A 17,191-nucleotide genomic window follows, 5' to 3' on the forward strand; every position below is an offset into this window, starting at 1 on the left:
TATTAGGGGGGATTCGAAAATCCCCCACTAGGTCTGCAAGAACGATGCGACTTAGGGCCATCGTTTAGGGCTTTATAAAAATCAGAGAGAGGAGTCTCTTGTTCTTTAGCCATTGATGCAGGTGTAGTGTGTGAAATTCTAGATAGGCGTGTTATATTTATTTCTATGAAAAACAAGCCTGATTATACTAGAATTAAAACTCCTCGGTAAGAAGAGAAGAGGAGTGGAAGAAGAATACTGAATGCCTCCTTCCTACAGCGTTTGAATAGCGTCTTGTATCGCGATTTCAGTGTATTTAACAAGTTAGAAACACTAAATAACTTTAAGGAATAAAAATTTGCATTTTTCTGTGAAAATTGGGCTGTTCACACTGAATTTTCATTTGAGGGCGCGAGGGCGCGAGTGGGCGCGAGTCCCCTCTGTTTTGTCGAATGTCCGTGTTTTTGGGGGCGGGTTGGGCGCGGGTCGCGCTCCAGGGTTTTCAAGTTTTAGGCCTTTTATCGTACTCCAAAAAATCTGAAATTTTTACAGTAATTTTCTAAGACGTCTATCAAGTAGCCTGTAAAATTTCAGATCGATCGGAGTTGTGAAAGTCCCTCTACAGCCCTTCAAAGTTTGCGTAACGGTTTTCGGACACAATACAAGCAACCGAATGGTTAACCCATCAAAACAAATCCAAAAATTTCCAAATTTTTACTGGAGACTCCTGAGAGATTCTAGTTGTTCCTGTAAAAAGTTTAGAGCAATTGGAGTTCTACAACCTCTCCTTATTGGATGGTGTTCCAGATATTAAGTGTTTGCAACACTGCAGAAACACACTGGAAACACTCTACTATTTAGGAGGTCAAAACAAATCAAAAACTCATCAAATTTTTACTACAAACTCCTGGATTAGGATAGATACTCCTGTAAAAATTATAGAATTTTTAGAACTCCTTAAGTAACCTTACTTGTCTGTTTTTCAAGAACATACGGTGTGAAAACTGAAATGCAGTACTGTAAAGATCGTATTTGTTTTACAAGGTAAACCAACTCTGAAAAATCTGAAAATATTCTAGTAAATCAACAACACATTAAATATTATGTATGAATATTTTCAGAATTTTCGAAAATTTAGAAATACCTTCACCGCAGTGTTTTTCTCTGTGAATCCGCAGCCCCTATGCCTAAAATAGTGAACAGTTCCGAAAATTCAAGAAACAAGAATGAAAAATTAAAAGGGTGGGTGGGTAGAGAATGGGGGATTGCCCCTTGGATTCAAGCAATTGAATTCTTGTCATGAACGAGATTAAGATGGCAGCGGCGCCATTTGATAACCGTAAAAACAGTAAAATCCTAAATATTAATGCTAACAAGAACACTAATACGTAATCCTACCGTTCTTACGTTTAAATCAATATTTCTTACTCTCAAAACAAAATCATGCAATACAACGAGTAAGGATTTCGTTCCACTCTTAAACCCTCAAGACTTAAATAGAATTCAATTATTCAAACACAAGGAACAGTGAGAGTGATGTGTTTGGTGTTTAAACTAAAACTAATTATAAATTTAAGACAACTAAATCTAAAGATTCTAACTTTATGAAACTTAACAAACAATAATTAAAATCTAACATCAATAACTACGAAATGACTAACAACCAAGAAATGAAATTAGATATAAGCAATAGATAAATGACAAAATCGAATTTGATCAATAATAAACTACTTGATTTATCTAATGAAGCAATAACAATATTTTAATACTTTAAATTAAAACAAGGGAAATGAAAACTAATAAAAATGGAGATTCAAAACTAGATCTAGATCTAAAAACTAATCTAGATCTATCTTTTTCTAACCCTAAACTCCATTAACATTAGCTTCCTAACCTAACTGTCATTAACAAAGAGTCAAGCTTTTTGTTTTATACTTCGGATCCAAAATCGTGCATGGACTTGGAGCCATGTTTTGGGCGGAAAATCGGGCCCAAAACCCAATTTCTTTAGTCCAAAATGGGCTCCTCAGCTGCAGTTGGCTTCGACAGATGTTTCGTCCACTTCTGCTCCTCTGGTTGGGTCAAGGCTTGGTCCATTGGAAAGCTCTTTTCGAGCGGTCGTTTTGACATAAGGTAGGCCCAATTCAAGGTCTGAATCCAAAGATATGGTCTTTGGAAGTTCTGTCTTTTGTGCATTTGTTTACTGCGTGGACTTTGACTTTTCATCTTTTGACCAGGCTTTACAAAGGCTTTGTCTTCTTGAATCTTGGCCTTTAATCACCGAACTCCTTAGTAACCAACCATTGCTCCTTTATCTCATCAAAGTGGCACATTCCTGCACATAATTGACTTTGAAGCCTGAAATACATAAAAACACGTAATCAGTATTAACTCTTACTTATTATTCACATAATTGGTCTAACAGTATGATTATTAAGGGGTTAAAACTACAGTTTTGGGCTCTTATCAGGCAGTTAACCAAGACGCCGCCTTATCGGCTAAGGTGAAAGGGAATACCCTCAGTTTAATTTGTTCCGCACCAATCGTAGGATGATAGAATGTTGTAAGGACTTGTTCAATCCTACACATGTGCTGATAAGGTTTTTCATGGTCTAAACATTGAAAAACGGGTAAGAAATTAAAAATATTTGGGGGGATTCGGAAATCCCCAATGGGTCTGCTAGAACGATACAAGATTTGGGGCTATAGCTCAAGGCTTTATAAAAGTCCGAGAGAGGAGTCTCTCCTTCGTCGGGCATTGTGTCAGGTAGAGTATATGGAATAGTAGCTAAAGGTGCAATGAGTGGTATACTAGATAGGCGTGCTTGTTGATGTTGCTATGTAATTATGCTCGGTGTTTTTGTTCGACCAGACCTTAATCTCATACAAGGCTAAGACCAAACTTAGCTAATTACGTCAACACTCCAAACAATCCTGATATACTAGTATAAACCTCTAATAGGAGATGCGAGGTGTGGAAGAAAGGAATACCTGATTGCGTCCTTGCTCCACTTATGAATAGCGTCTTGTTTACGCGTGTTCAGTGTATATAACTAGTTAGAACACTGAAAAACTTGAAAAATCAAATGTTCGAATCAAACCTGTGGAAATCCGGAAAAATTTTGCTTTCGCTGGGCGGTAAGCTCACTTTGGGCTTGAGTGCGCTCAGTGTAACTTCAAGTTACAGTGTTTTTAGCTTGAAGTCGCTTCGGTTGAAGGTCGCCAAGCATCCATCCGATTGAGCAGAAGTCCTTTTCCTTTTGAAGCGTGGCGCTCCGGTATTTTTTTTTTTTTCGGAAGTTTTCAATGCTGAAATGGACAACCATAGTATGAATCAAACAAGGGTGGGTAGGTTTAATGGGACTTTAAGAAGAGTACTTATACTACGAAAACAATGAGAAAGTGAAACTAAGATGGCAGCGGCGCCATTTGATAAAACATAAAAATTGATAGTTTACCTACGAAATGAACGATGAAACTCAAAACATAAGTAAACTAAAACTAAATTATGTGCCTATATTTATCAAAGATTTCTACTCTCAATCCTATGAGATATAGTGGAGTAGATGATTCGTTTCACTCCTAGTCCTTCCACATGCAAATGTTCTCTACGTATAATTACTCTTAACTAAAAAGTCTAATGAGATATTTACGAAATGGCAACTAGACTACGATGCAACTACCCACAAGATGCAACTAGTCGACTGTTAGAACAACTATGGGAATGCTACGTCGATTCTATGATAAGGAGTTGAGGGGGATTGATTCCACCTTAGCTCGACTTAATCCTACTAACGACAAATCCTCGTAATTCGAATTGAACTGTTTCGCAGAACAATCTGGTTACTCCTAATCCCTAATTACACATGGCATTTCTACCAATTCATAACTAGCATGTGAATGATTACACCCATTCTCATGGTGAACTAATCATTTCTAAAGTGGAAAGGAAATTACGGCGACTCTATGATAATCGGGATCAAGCTTTCATCAAGGCTTCTCAACCCCCTCAAATGGAGGTTTAGCCAAGAATCATCACGCTATCATTCCCAATGGAATTCAAACAAGACATGATATAAAGATTTGAACTTTACTTGTTTAAACTCAATTCAAAACTACTCATGCAATAATTGAATTAAACTAATACTAACAAATAATTGAATCTAAGAATTGAAACTAAACAATTAATGGAAATGAAACTAGATTATGGAGAACACTATTTTATTAATCTAATGAATAATAAAACAATGATTCAAATACTAAATTAATAATCTAACTAATCTAGGTCTAGCTTTCTACGTAATAAGGGAATTTAGATCTAAACAATTGTAAATGACAAGAATCGAAATTGACAAACTAGCTATTTTATTTATCAAACTAATGAAGAAAAATGATTCTAAAGATTAATCTAAAACAATAATTGAAATTAAATTAAACTTAATTTTATTAAATGAAAACTAGATCTAGAATTATCTATAGTTTTAGGTCTAACTAGCTAACATTAACAAAGAGTCAAGCTCTTGTTTTTATACTTTCAAATCCAAAAATCGTGCATGGGCTTGGAGCCATGTTTTGGGCCAGAGATTCAGGCCCAAAACCCAATTCTTTCAGTCCAAAAAGGCCTCTTCAGTTGTAGTTGGGTTCAACAGACTTTTCGTCCACTTATGCTCCTCTTATTGGATCAAGGCTTAGACCATTGGAAAGATCTTTCCGAGCCGGTCGTTTTGACATAAGGTAGGCCCCATTCCGAGGTCTGAGTCCAAAGAAACGGCCTTCGAAGTTCTGCTAACTTTGTGTGCTGTTTCTGCCCGCGTCGACTTTTCAGCTTTTGACCGGGCTTTAGAAAGACTTTGTCTTCTTGAATCTTGGCCTTTAATCACGGAACTCCTTAGTAACCGACCTTTGCTCCTTTATCTCGCTAAAGTGGCACATTTCTGCACATAATGGACTTTGAAGCCTGAAATGCATAAAAACACGTAATCAGTGTTAACTCTTAATTATTACTCACATAATTGGTCTAAAAGTATGACTGTTACAGGGTTAAAACTACAGTTCTGGGCTCTTATCAGAGCTTATTGTGGTCTAATATTCAAGCTGGTGATAAGAGAGGACACTATATGGGTGGATTAGACTTGGAAGCAGCACATTAAGGAGAATTTCTTCTGGACCATGAGTATCCCAAAAGATTGCTCATGGACTTGGCGGAATATTTTGAATACCAGAGAGATTGGAAATTCATCAAATATGAGATGCAAATGGGGAAAACACTCTACTATGGCATGAGTTGTTGTGTTCTCGTTCACCCATAATCCAAGATGAAAAGGCGGTGGCTGCTTGGGATTTTCCTATGAACGCTAAAGTGAGTGATATCATGACTTCTGGAAGCTGGAATGTAGAATTACACACCTTGCAATCTCAAAATTTGAAAGGTAGCATATTGGCAGTGGACATAAACAAGCATCTGGATTCGGACTTCATTGTGTGGACACCACAACATAGTGGGCTGTTCTCTTCTAGCAGCGCCTATGAAGTTTTGTCTCCTGTTCGAGATAAGAAAAGATGGAGTCGATTGGTTTGGGGCAGTTGGGTGATGCCAAGGCATTCATTCACTACTTGGTAGCTCTTCTCCAACATCATGCCCACACAAGACAAGTTAGTTCGCAAGAAAATTATTAATCAGTCTTCCTACTGTCTCTGTTCTCACAGTAGAGACCTTCGCACACCTGTTTTTTGAGTATCCTTACTCGAGGGACTTCTTCTCAAGAGTAAAGAGGTTGTTGCAAATTTCTATCGATACTAGTAATGCAAATCGAGAATGGGCTTCCTTAATGAGATTGACTAGAGACGCAGAAGTAGGGGAGATGTACAAAATATTCATTTGTGCATTGGTGAATAGTATCTGGAAAGAAAGGAATGAAAGAAGGTTCCAGCAAACCTCCAAACCTTCATAGACACTATTTAACAAGCTGGAATGAGATTTGAGAAATTATATACAAGTCTTTCACCTTACTGTCAAGGTTCGAAATCTCTTCCTCAAGTTAAACATCACCACCCAGTTCAAGCAACAGGTGAATATTAATTGTGCATGGAATCATCCAATGGGCACCAAGATTAAAGCTAATGCAGATGGGGCTCTAAACAAGAATGGTGCAAGTCACGGAGGCATGATGAGGGATAAGGAAGGTAGAGTTGTTGCAGCTTTTAGTGGGACTGGAGGTCATCAATCAGTTATATTCCAAGAACTCAAGGCAATTGAGGTATGTCTGGAGAGATGCATACTATAAGGTTTTGATAAGGTAGAAGTGGAGTCTGATTCCATGAGAGCCATAAATGCCATTAACAAGTTAGAAAAACCTCCCTGGTACTGTAGAGATGTGGTGGCGGATATCGAGAGGAAAAAAGAAAGGTAGCTATATTACTTTTTCACATATTTTTAGAGAAGTGAATAGGGTAGCTGACTATCTTGCAGGACTTGTACATAATAATGAGTTTTCTACGGTCCATTTTGCTAGTCCCTTAGATTATGAATTACAAACCATTGTAAATGAGTATACAAATGGAAAAATCTATGTAAGGAAACTGATAAATGTAAAATTGAATAGTTTTACTCACAAATAAGCAATGAAACTAAATGCAAGTAAAACTAAAACTGAACTCATGTGTGTTTATCAAAGATTATTCTACTCTCGATTCTATCAAAATAGAGTTGGAGTAAAAGATTCGTTCCACTCCTAGTTCGCTAGTATTCAATGTTTCCTACGACTATCGATCTATCCAAAAGTTAAATGAGAGTAATGGTGGGAATTTATACTACGATGCAAATTATACTAACAAGATATGAATTCAACTATGAAATGCTAAATTGAATTTATGATAAAGAATTAGGGGGGATTGATTCCACCTTAACACGACTTAATTCATTAACAAAGAATCGTCGTAATCCGAATTGAACTGCTTTCGCATAACAATTGGTTCTTCCTAATCCCTAGTTGTTCATGGTAATCTCTACCAACTAACATCTGACATGTGAAACAATCAAACCCATTCTCATGGTGAACTAATCATTTTCTAGAATGGAATGGAAATTATGACTATTCTACGTTAACATAAATCAAGCTTCATCAAGGCTTCTTCAACCCCCTCTAATTGAGGTTTAGCCTAGAATGGTTATGCTATCATTTCCCAATGAAATTAAACAAGACATGGTATAAAGATTCTAACTTTGCTTATTTGAATTCAAATGGAAACTACTCATGCAAGATTTGATTGAAACTAATAATGACAAGTGACTAAATCTAGGAATTGAAACTACAATGATTAATGAAATAAAACTATATTTTGAAGAACAAACTACTTATTGATCTAATAAATAAATAACAATTGATTCAAATACTAAATTAAAACAAGATAATAAAAACTAATTAATAAACTAATTAATGGATTCTCAACACTAGATCTAGATTATTCTCTAATGGTTACTTGCTACCTAACCTAATTATATCTTAAGAGTTAAGTCTTGTGTGTTGAAATGGAGGAGACCAGATCTATATTTTCGTGCATGGGTTGAGGAGCCATGTTTTGGGCCGGAAAATCGAGCCCAAAGCCCAATTTCTTCAGTCCACAGAGCCCTTTTCAGCTAGATTTGACTTTAGCAGACTTTTTGTCCACTTTTGCTCCTCTTATTAAGTCAAGGCTAGGACCATTAGAAATCTCTTTCCGAGACGGTCATTTTGACATAAGGTGGGCCCAATTCTGAGGTCTGAGTCCAAGGATACGGTCTTCGGAAGTTCTACTGACTTTTGTGCGAAGTTTCTGCCGGCGTTAACTTTGACTTTTAAGCTTTGATTGGGATTTTTAAAGGCATTTTCTCCTTGAATCTTGGCTTTTAATCATAGAACTCATTAGCAACAAACCCTTGCTCCTTTATCTCGCAAAAGTGACACATTTCTGCACATAATTGACTTCAATGCCTGAAATACATAAAAGCAAGTAATCAGCATTAACTCTTATTTATTACTCGCATAATTGGTCTAAAAGTATTATTGTTAAGGGTTTAAAACTACAGTTTTGGGCTCTTACTAAACCACCCCCAAACAGCATTTTGCTTGTCCTCAAGCAAATATGAGAAATTAGAATAAGTGACAAAAAATGGAGTTCTAACTACTCTCGTTTTGCCGAGTGCGATTGCATTGACCATATGCAACAAGGCCTTAAACCATTAAGAATTCTCTAGCGGACGAGTTATAGCCTTGTGAGAGTTTTCCCATGAAGGTACTCATAAACTTCATCTATACTACAACGACTAAGAAATAAAATTATTGTTTCCTTATTTATGCCCCCAATTATCTATACATCTCACTAGCAATGAATACAGAATAATCAAGTCGAAACCTAAGCTAATATATTCATAATAATCAATCATCTACGAATAAACATATATATAATGAGTAATACTATGAAATGCACTAGCAGGTCCGTTTCTGAAAACTTGGAATAGCGTCCTTAAGTAGGTCCTCACATAAATGTCAAGGCAAAAACTACTTTGATTTTTCCGCTCAAGTTTTGCTACTCCAGTGCGCAGTGGGCACACTTTACCTTATAATCTCAATGACACACAAGGAAACCGGAGTCGATCAAACACATCTGTCACTTACTATCACACTAACCAATTCCTAATTGAGCTAGAGGTCTTTATTAGGTGTTGCGTGGATTATGAGATGGTTTAAGAAGGAAGGAAATGGATATTCAAAAAGGACAAGTCTGAGATAATAAAGTCTTCCTATTACGTAACTAGATAAACTCTTGTTCTTTTGCTTCTACACTTTGTTTCCATCCTTAGCCTTTTTATTTTGGCTTTTTGACTCCTTTTATTCTATTTTTGGAGTTTTTATTTTGTTTCTATTTTTATTTTTCTTTTCTTTTATTTGGATGGAAACTTCTTTTCTTTTTCTTTTTTGAAGCAACTAACTAATTTTTGTTTACACAGGTTCTTCCTTTTTATTTTCTTCACTCATCCTATTCTCAGACTCATTTTATAGTGGGTAGGTTGATTTTTTTTTTATTATTATTTTGTTTTGTTTTTGTAATAGGGTAAAGGATTTCCGGTTTATGAAAGGCTAAAGAAAGGCTTAGAGGGGCTACTAGGGGGAAATAATTCATAGGTTTTAATTTCTGGCTATATCGATCCAAAGAGGGCCTAAATTCTCGCTTAGGATATGGTATAGTGATCAAGCAAGTGGACGTGTGATTTCTCTATCTTGATTTTACTTCTCCCTTGTGTCATTTCTCAAATGTTTCACTCATATAAGGCTTTAGGCTATATTTTCACAGGATTTGTAGAATAAGTACTCTAGCCTAGATTTCAGAAACTTACTGCCAAACAATCATAGATACTCATGTAATATACTTATAGATAGATGCAAAGATTATTACCTACATATTAATCTAAGTTTCTAAAAATTATTTTAATAGAAAAGCTATGTGAGACTTCTAGATTATTTAGAGCATAGAGAAAGAAAATAATATCAATATTCCTAAGTGTATAGCATAACTTTTTATTTATATTTTTGAAATTTCTGAATTTTTACTAGAAAACAAGTGCATATTATACATATCTATATCCTAACAAATGCCTTAATTACACGTGTTTTATGCCCCCCCCCCAAACAAGATGCATGCTTTGTCCTCAAAGTATTTAAATAAAAAGGGTAGAGAAATACCATTGAAACGCGTGAAATTCTAGAACATCTGCAAAACAAAGTTAAACATACTAATATAGAAAATAAAACTGTCGCAACTCTATAAGAGTTCCACCCATTATGGGGTTAATAAGAATTAAATTGTTTGGGACATAAGCAGACACTAACTGATCGAAACTAAAACTTACCTCCTCTCCCGCATTTAAACATTGTCCTCCTTATCTTCCTCTCCAAAGAGATGAGGTTCCTTCGCATCCTGCCATGCCATGATAACTTGCCAAGCTCGCCGCCGTGTGTCATCAACTTGTGCTAACCGGTCGAGTGTTACTATGTCTAATAGGGTGTAAGGAGCAACCAAATGAGGTTGCACCTGCCGTCCCGGCCAAGTTATTACTTGAAATGAGCGAACCACCCAATTGGTGGGTCTCATGACTTCAACCCTTTTCCGATCCGTGAACTGGGTACAGAATTCAGGTAGACAACTGAGCATGATTCGGCAAACCAAAACAGGCATAAGAAGATACTTATGCCTCATTCTTTGGCCTCTTTTAAGACTAGCCACTAATACTCGGGGAATGTCATATCGGCGACATCCCTCAGCTAAAGCAAGGAAAACGTCACCAGCGGTACTATTTGCAGAAGTAAACTGCCAATCCCCTAAAATATTCAGTAGGATGAATAACATGGTGGTTCCTACATTGAGGGATAGGCTACCAAGGGCTATGTTATAACGCCCTTGGTCCATTTATCTGAAAACACCCTCCCCATAATACTCATGGAAATATGTATAGTCATAGAGGTATGCATTATCGGTCATATATCCCCACGTGTGAATAGGATCAGGTATTGGTATTCCCGAAACTAACACTACCAAATACTTATTGAATTCTAGTGGCGTGTCATCAACCATGATGGAGAATTCTTGTTCTCCATCCTGGTTACAATAGAAACTAACATTATTGTAAAAATATTCAGTAAGCTTAAGTTAATACGAGTCATCTTCACTTACTAGTAGATGCCTCCATCCTAACTGCAAGATCCTGTCATGGAACCAATGTCCATAAGTCTCGCTTCCCAACAAGTGTTCGAAAGACTGCTCCAGTATGACTATAGGTGATGTCATCACAAAACTACTCTCTAGAACTGCTGGAATGATCCTAGAACAACCCATAAAAAATCGGAATTTTTAGTGCCCACGGGAGTCAGGGTGCGGGGTGCGCTCAACCTATGCCTGGGTAGGGCGCGGGATGCGCCTTGGTGAATTTTGAGTTCCAGGCACTTAGGCCCAGGGTGCGCTCACTTTTTACCTAGGATGGGCGGATCGTGCTCAGGTGATTTTCAAGCTCCAGGCACTTAAGCACAGGGCATGCTCACTTTTTGCCTGGGATGGGTGCTGGTCGCACTCAGGTGATTTTTGAGTTTTTGCTTAGGCAAGGTGTAGGAGCGCTCCGTGCAACTGAAATCCTAAAGTGAAGAAGAAAAAGTGGAAACTTGGGAGTGAAAGGTGAGAGATGAAAGTGGGATATAGTGTGGGTTGTGAGTGTAGAATGAATGAAGTTTATTTAGATTGTGAGCTTCCAAAATGAATCGGCAAGTTGCCAAAAAGTTTAAGGCAATTGCCGGAAACAAAATATTTCCGAAACCGAAAACGGAAACAACCCATATTCTCTATTCCAAAACAAACCCAATATCTTTTAGGTTGGATTTTGGATAGTAACTGCCTAACTTAATGAGATTTCATCCTACCACGATATCTACTCATAGCCATACCCATATCGGCAACATTCCCAACAATCATCGCAAAATTATATAATAAATTTTGGATCATATAAAAATCATGCTAGACTAAATAATACCACCCCCAAACAATTCGGGAAGGTGGGATTAACAATAAAATCAAAGAACAATTTGAAAAGAACCAAATTATATTCAAATTCAAATTCAAATACAATTAACTACCAAATTCAAATTTAACTACGGAATTCAAAATTAACATTCGAACTAAATAAAAACAAATACAAAACAAACAACATCAACTCATAATATCCCTAAACCACGCGCTGCTGGTAGGGGATGGAGCATGAGATGGAGATGGGCCCTGAGCTCCCGATGGGCCAAAGCCATCCGTTCTTCGGCGACGACACTCGTGCCTCACAGACACCTCTTCAGAGAAGAACCCCCGTGGGGTGGGAAGCATTCACACATATCTTCATGAAACTTTCGCTGAGCTTCTATCTCAACCTTTATCTCCTCCCAACGCTCATTCTCACGCTGGGCATGAATCTCGAAGTTATGATGCATGGTAGCCTGCCGAGTCCAGAGATCTTCACAAATAGTATTGAGAGAATGCATGCCACGATGAAGCACTGACATGCGTTCTGTATCAGACGTACACCTCTCCAAGGCATCAACATCAAAACATGCCGTGTCATCCTCATCATCATCCAAATCAGTCTCTTCCACTACCATCTCTCTTGGCAACCTCCAAACCTTCTGAACACAGCCCGTATACGCAATGACATTTGAATGCAACTTAATCATAGTACGCTCAATTTTCGGAGTTTCTCTCAAACTCATCATGATCTTTGTTATCAAAATGGGGAGAGGTGCAATACTCTTCCCAACTCCCCTAATCATATCAATCAAAAACTCGAGAATACAGAATTCATACTTCTGCTCTTGGAGTATCCATAGAATGTGAAGGCAGTTCAGACTAATGTCACTAACCTTTTCTTTTCCCATGACATTCCTACCAATCCACTGAGCTACAGCCAGCTGGTTGGTTCACAGTGACGACTGGCGAACACAATGCGAGCTCGCATTGTAGTTTCCTTCCACAACCATCGCATTCATTAAAGGCTCGATCCCAACAAATTGGGATTCCTGCAATGCGGCGTCGAGATGGCTTCTAGGCGGAATGCCTAAAATCTCAGCCATCAACCTCCTAGATATCTCTCCTAGTCCCAGCCACCTTCACAAAAATTCTATTCTCATTCAACTCCCTCGTCCTATAAAATTGTTCCACCAAATCGGAGTGATAGAAATCATTTGTCGAGTACCACAACCTACTCCAATCCCTCCTAATCATCTCGTCATCGTAAAACAGCGTGAAGCGGTCGGTCGTAAATGCTTGCTCCAGCAAAATTCTTTTTCTTTACGCCATTGAGTTTTTGGAACGATTGGAAGGTTTAAAAGCAATGTGGGGATGGAGTTTGAAATCAACTCACTAAAACTAATGGGAGGAGGTGTGGTGGTGGCGGTGGCAGTTCGATTTTTTGGATATTTTTATGTTTTTGGTGGTTGAAATTGATGGAGATGGTGGTGGTAATAGTTTGGAGAAGATTTGGGGTTGTTTTAAATTGTTGGGCGTGGGTATAGTTAGGTTGTTTTATTTTTTTTTATTTTTATTTTTGTTTAGGGTTTGTAAAGCTTTGTTAATGGTGGTGGGGAAGAAATCGTGATTCTGTTTTTGGGTTGAAAATGGAGACGCACGTGCGTGCAAGATTGGGCCCAAACCCAATTCGATTTTCAAAATTTGTCGATTTTTTGCGTAACTTCAAACTAAAATTGTCGTTTCGTTACCGGTCCGATTTATGGGAATTAGATATGGAAATGATCAGGAGAGAATTTCCAATCCAATGATCTATAAAACACTCTATTCCAGTTGTCGATGACATATAAGAAAATGGAAAATGCCTCGTAGTGCGTGTGTGACTTAAATTATGCGAATGAATGAAATCTAAATTCATAGATAATGTCAACCCGAATCGATATACGATTAAACGGCCTAAGCAACACAAATGGAAAGTTGAGCAATCAAGGACGGAAAAATGAATACCCCACCCTCAAACAAATTTATACAACAGAGTTTCAAAATTTGTTATAACGTGGGTTTTTTAAAGTCAGATTCCTGAGACTTCTTAGATTACTATTTTTATGGTTTTGATATTTTTTTTCTTATTATGAATAAGATTTAATATAAGAAAAATGAAAAGCAATAAGGACATAATTCACACCATAGAGGAACATGACTCAAAAACCGAGAAAACATGCAAGAGTGGAAAACGTGAATTATGTTAAACGTGGACTTAGGATCCGGTACTTAAAGCCACATACTCCATAGAGAGGGCTCAGTTACCTGAATGGTGTACTAACCAATATATGGAATTGTAAGGAAGTACACCAAACAATAAAATGAGTCTTTTATAGTCAGATACTCAAGACTATATTGAAAACATATGTATATACTTAACATACAGTTTACCATATATCAACAACCAAAATAGTTGTGGGTCTGTCCATAAATAAATAACATGGAATGCACCCCCAAATAGAATCAAGCACCAAGATTTTCTATGATGCAGCTTAGTAAAATTAAAGCGAAGTTTGATAGATCTAGAACGTAACCGAGCATGCACCTTCTTTTTCCTCCAACGAAATGGTGGCCAAGTGAATGAGTGTGGAAAAATGGATGGTTGTGGAAGATATGGTGGATATGGATGAATTTTAGAAGTAAGGAATTGAAAAAATGAGAATGTGGGTTTAGCATAAAACTCATTTGTGGCATGGGTTGGTATTATCACACAACTGAAAATGAAAGTGTCAGGTGTCTATTTAGGTAGTATTTTCTTAACAGGAGAGTTTAGAAAATCATGAAGCATAGGAGAAACAAGAGGATCAAGTACAAACTCTAAGTTCCTTTGAAAAGGTGGAAGGAGGGGAATTGAGGCGGATGGTGCGCAAGGTAGTTCTTGATAGGGTGAATTATCACCTGCTCTAAGAAACTGGTCGAATTCCTCATCCAGCTTGGTCACATCCACATTACTATGGTATTCCTCTGTATCTTTGAGAAAGTCATCAATCTCGTCCTCATCCATAAGATGGGTATCAACTAGTGTAGGGACGAAAACGTCGGAGTCTGAACTTCCAAAGAAAAGAAATTTGGGCATCTGACTATCAGGAAGCGTGTTCTCAAAATAATCTCGAGCAAAGCTCTCGATCATGCTAACCTCTCCATCTACAGTCGTATCTAGGTATTGTTGAATCGTCTTAAAAACATTTACCTCAATAGAAAGATGGCTAAAGGATAAGGACATCGAACCATTGCGACAGTTTATGAGCGCGTTGGCAGTAGCCAAGAAGGGACACCCTAAAATGATAGGAACAGATTCATTAGTGACTTCTGTGTCAAGGATAATGAAGTCGGTTGGGTAGTAAAAATTTTGAACTTTAACTAACACGTTTTCAACCACACCCTTAGGATACTTAATAGAACGATCCGCTAATTGCAACATCATTTTCGTTGGTTGCATCTCTTATAGACCGATTTGTTTATATAAATAATAAGGGAGTAAGTTAACACTCGCCCCCAGATCTAATAGAGCAGTTGTCGTGTGATTATCCCCCAAGGTGCATTGTGCAGTAAGACGACCAGGGTCATTGTACTTAACGATTCCATTATTTTCAGATATAGTTGGGAACTGTTCAGTTAAAAAGGCGTCTTTAGGAATATTTGTCTTACGCCTAGTAGCGCACAGCTCTTTAAGAAACTTAGCATGGTGAGGTAACTTTTTTATCGCTCTAAGAAAAGGAAGGTTTATCGTTAGATTTTTAAAAACTTCCCTAATCTCATTGAAATTCGTATCCTTGGTTAACATTGCTAATCTCTGGGGAAACAGTGGTTTCTCTCTATATTTAGCATAAGGATCAACATGATGTTTAACCTTGCCTTTTTGTTTCTTAGGTTGGGGTTTAACTGGTACCTCTACAGGAGTATGTTTTTCAGTTACTATTTCGGTATCTAGTTCAATAGCCGGTGTAGGGCCTAGTGGTGGGGTAACTATAGACATAGTTACGTTGTTATCAACCACTCTGCCAGAACGGAGAGTGGTGATAGCATTTAACTCACATACGTTTCTATTTTCATTACTAGTATTACCGATTATCTCAAAGGTTGTGTTTGGTGTTTTAGGATTAGGTAACGCTTAACCTGGAAACACGCCTTTTGGTTGGGCTAACTGTTGGGTTAAATGGTTAATGGATTGTAAAATCTATTGGTTAGATTGAGCCATGGATTGGAAAAGTTGTTGGCTAACTTGTATGAAGGCGTCAAGATGATCTGGTTGTGTAGGTGTAGTGGTCACAGGTGGTGTGACTGGAACTATCTCACGTTGATTAATAACAGGTGGGTTGTGATAGTTATTATTAATTGGAACGATACCTCTATTAGCATTATAATTATTATTGTTATAATTATTATAATTACCTTGTCCTTGTCCTTGTCTGTGGGGAGCTTGGTTGTAATTGGGTGATGGCCTAACATTTTGATTATTATACCCTGGAGGTGTAACTTGATGATTATTTCGCCAACCGAAATTGGGGTTTTGTCTCCAAGGTGCGTTAGGTTCGCTATTAATGGAATAAACATTGTCCGGCTGTGTGGATGGATATTCATAGACTAGAGGACAATAGGAGTCGAGATGCCCAGGACTCAAACAGAAATTACAGGGAATATAGTTGACATTCATGACAGGGGTAGGCTTTTGTTGAACAGCAATAGCCTCTACCTTTTTAGTGAGAGATTTGATTAAATTTTTAAGCTCAAGATCGGGTTTCATCTCAAACATACCGACGGCCTTAACTGTTGAAGAAAAACTAGCGGAACGGGGGATATTGGCACTACCCCCAAAGTTATTATTATGCTTTGTTTGATCTTCTAGAAATTTATAAGCCTCTGAGGCTCCTTTACTGAGGAAACTACCCCCGTTCATTATGTCAAGCATTGCTTTGTGGTGATGTAAAAGTCCCTTGAAAAAGGCACGAACTAACGTGTCTTTCGCGAGGTTATGGTGTGGACACTCTATAAGAAGATCAGTGAAACGATTCCAAGCCTCTAAAAATGATTCATGAGGATTCTGTTGAAAGAAATGAATCTTGGAAAAAATTTCATCTGGGTGGGTAAAAATGTTCCATAAATAGTTGAACAAGTTTGGCCCATGAGTCCACAGAATTAGGCGCTTGGGCAGTGAACCAAGACGTCGCCTTATTGGCTAGGGTGAAAGGAAATACCCTCAGTTTAATTTTTTCAGTACCAACCATAGGATGGTGGAATATAGTAAAGACTAGGTCAATCCTACGCATGTGCTGATAAGGCTTTTCATGGTCTAACTCATGAAAAACGGGTAACAAATTAAATATATTTGGGGGGATTCGAAAATCCCCCACTGGGTCTGATAGAACGATGCAAGATTTTGGGCTATCATTCAAGGCTTTGTAAAAGTCAGAGAGAGGAGACTCTCTTTCTTCAACAATTATTTCAGGTGTGGTGTGTGGTATATTAGCTAGAGGTGTAGTGAGTGGTATACTAGAAAGGCGTGTTTGTTGACGTTGTCGGTTGATTACGTTAGGCGTTTTTCTCCGGCCAAACCTTAATCTCATGCAAGGCTAAGACCAATCTTAACTAAACACGACAACACTCCAAACAATCTTGATATGCTAGTATGAACCTCTAACAG

General features: G+C 37.7%; 1 non-coding gene across 1 annotated transcript; it reads left to right on the top strand.

Annotated features, from left to right (window-relative positions):
* Positions 1 to 16,517: 16,517 nt before the first annotated feature.
* Positions 16,518 to 16,623, top strand: LOC147493660 (small nucleolar RNA R71). The gene has a single exon (XR_015200638.1). It is a non-coding gene; the product is annotated as a small nucleolar RNA R71 (small nucleolar RNA).
* The last annotated feature ends 568 nt before the right edge of the window (positions 16,624 to 17,191 follow it).

The sequence above is a fragment of the Coptis chinensis genome, chromosome 6 (genome assembly GCF_015680905.1).
Source record: "Coptis chinensis isolate HL-2020 chromosome 6, ASM1568090v1, whole genome shotgun sequence".
Classification (NCBI taxonomy): Eukaryota; Viridiplantae; Streptophyta; class Magnoliopsida; order Ranunculales; family Ranunculaceae; genus Coptis; species Coptis chinensis.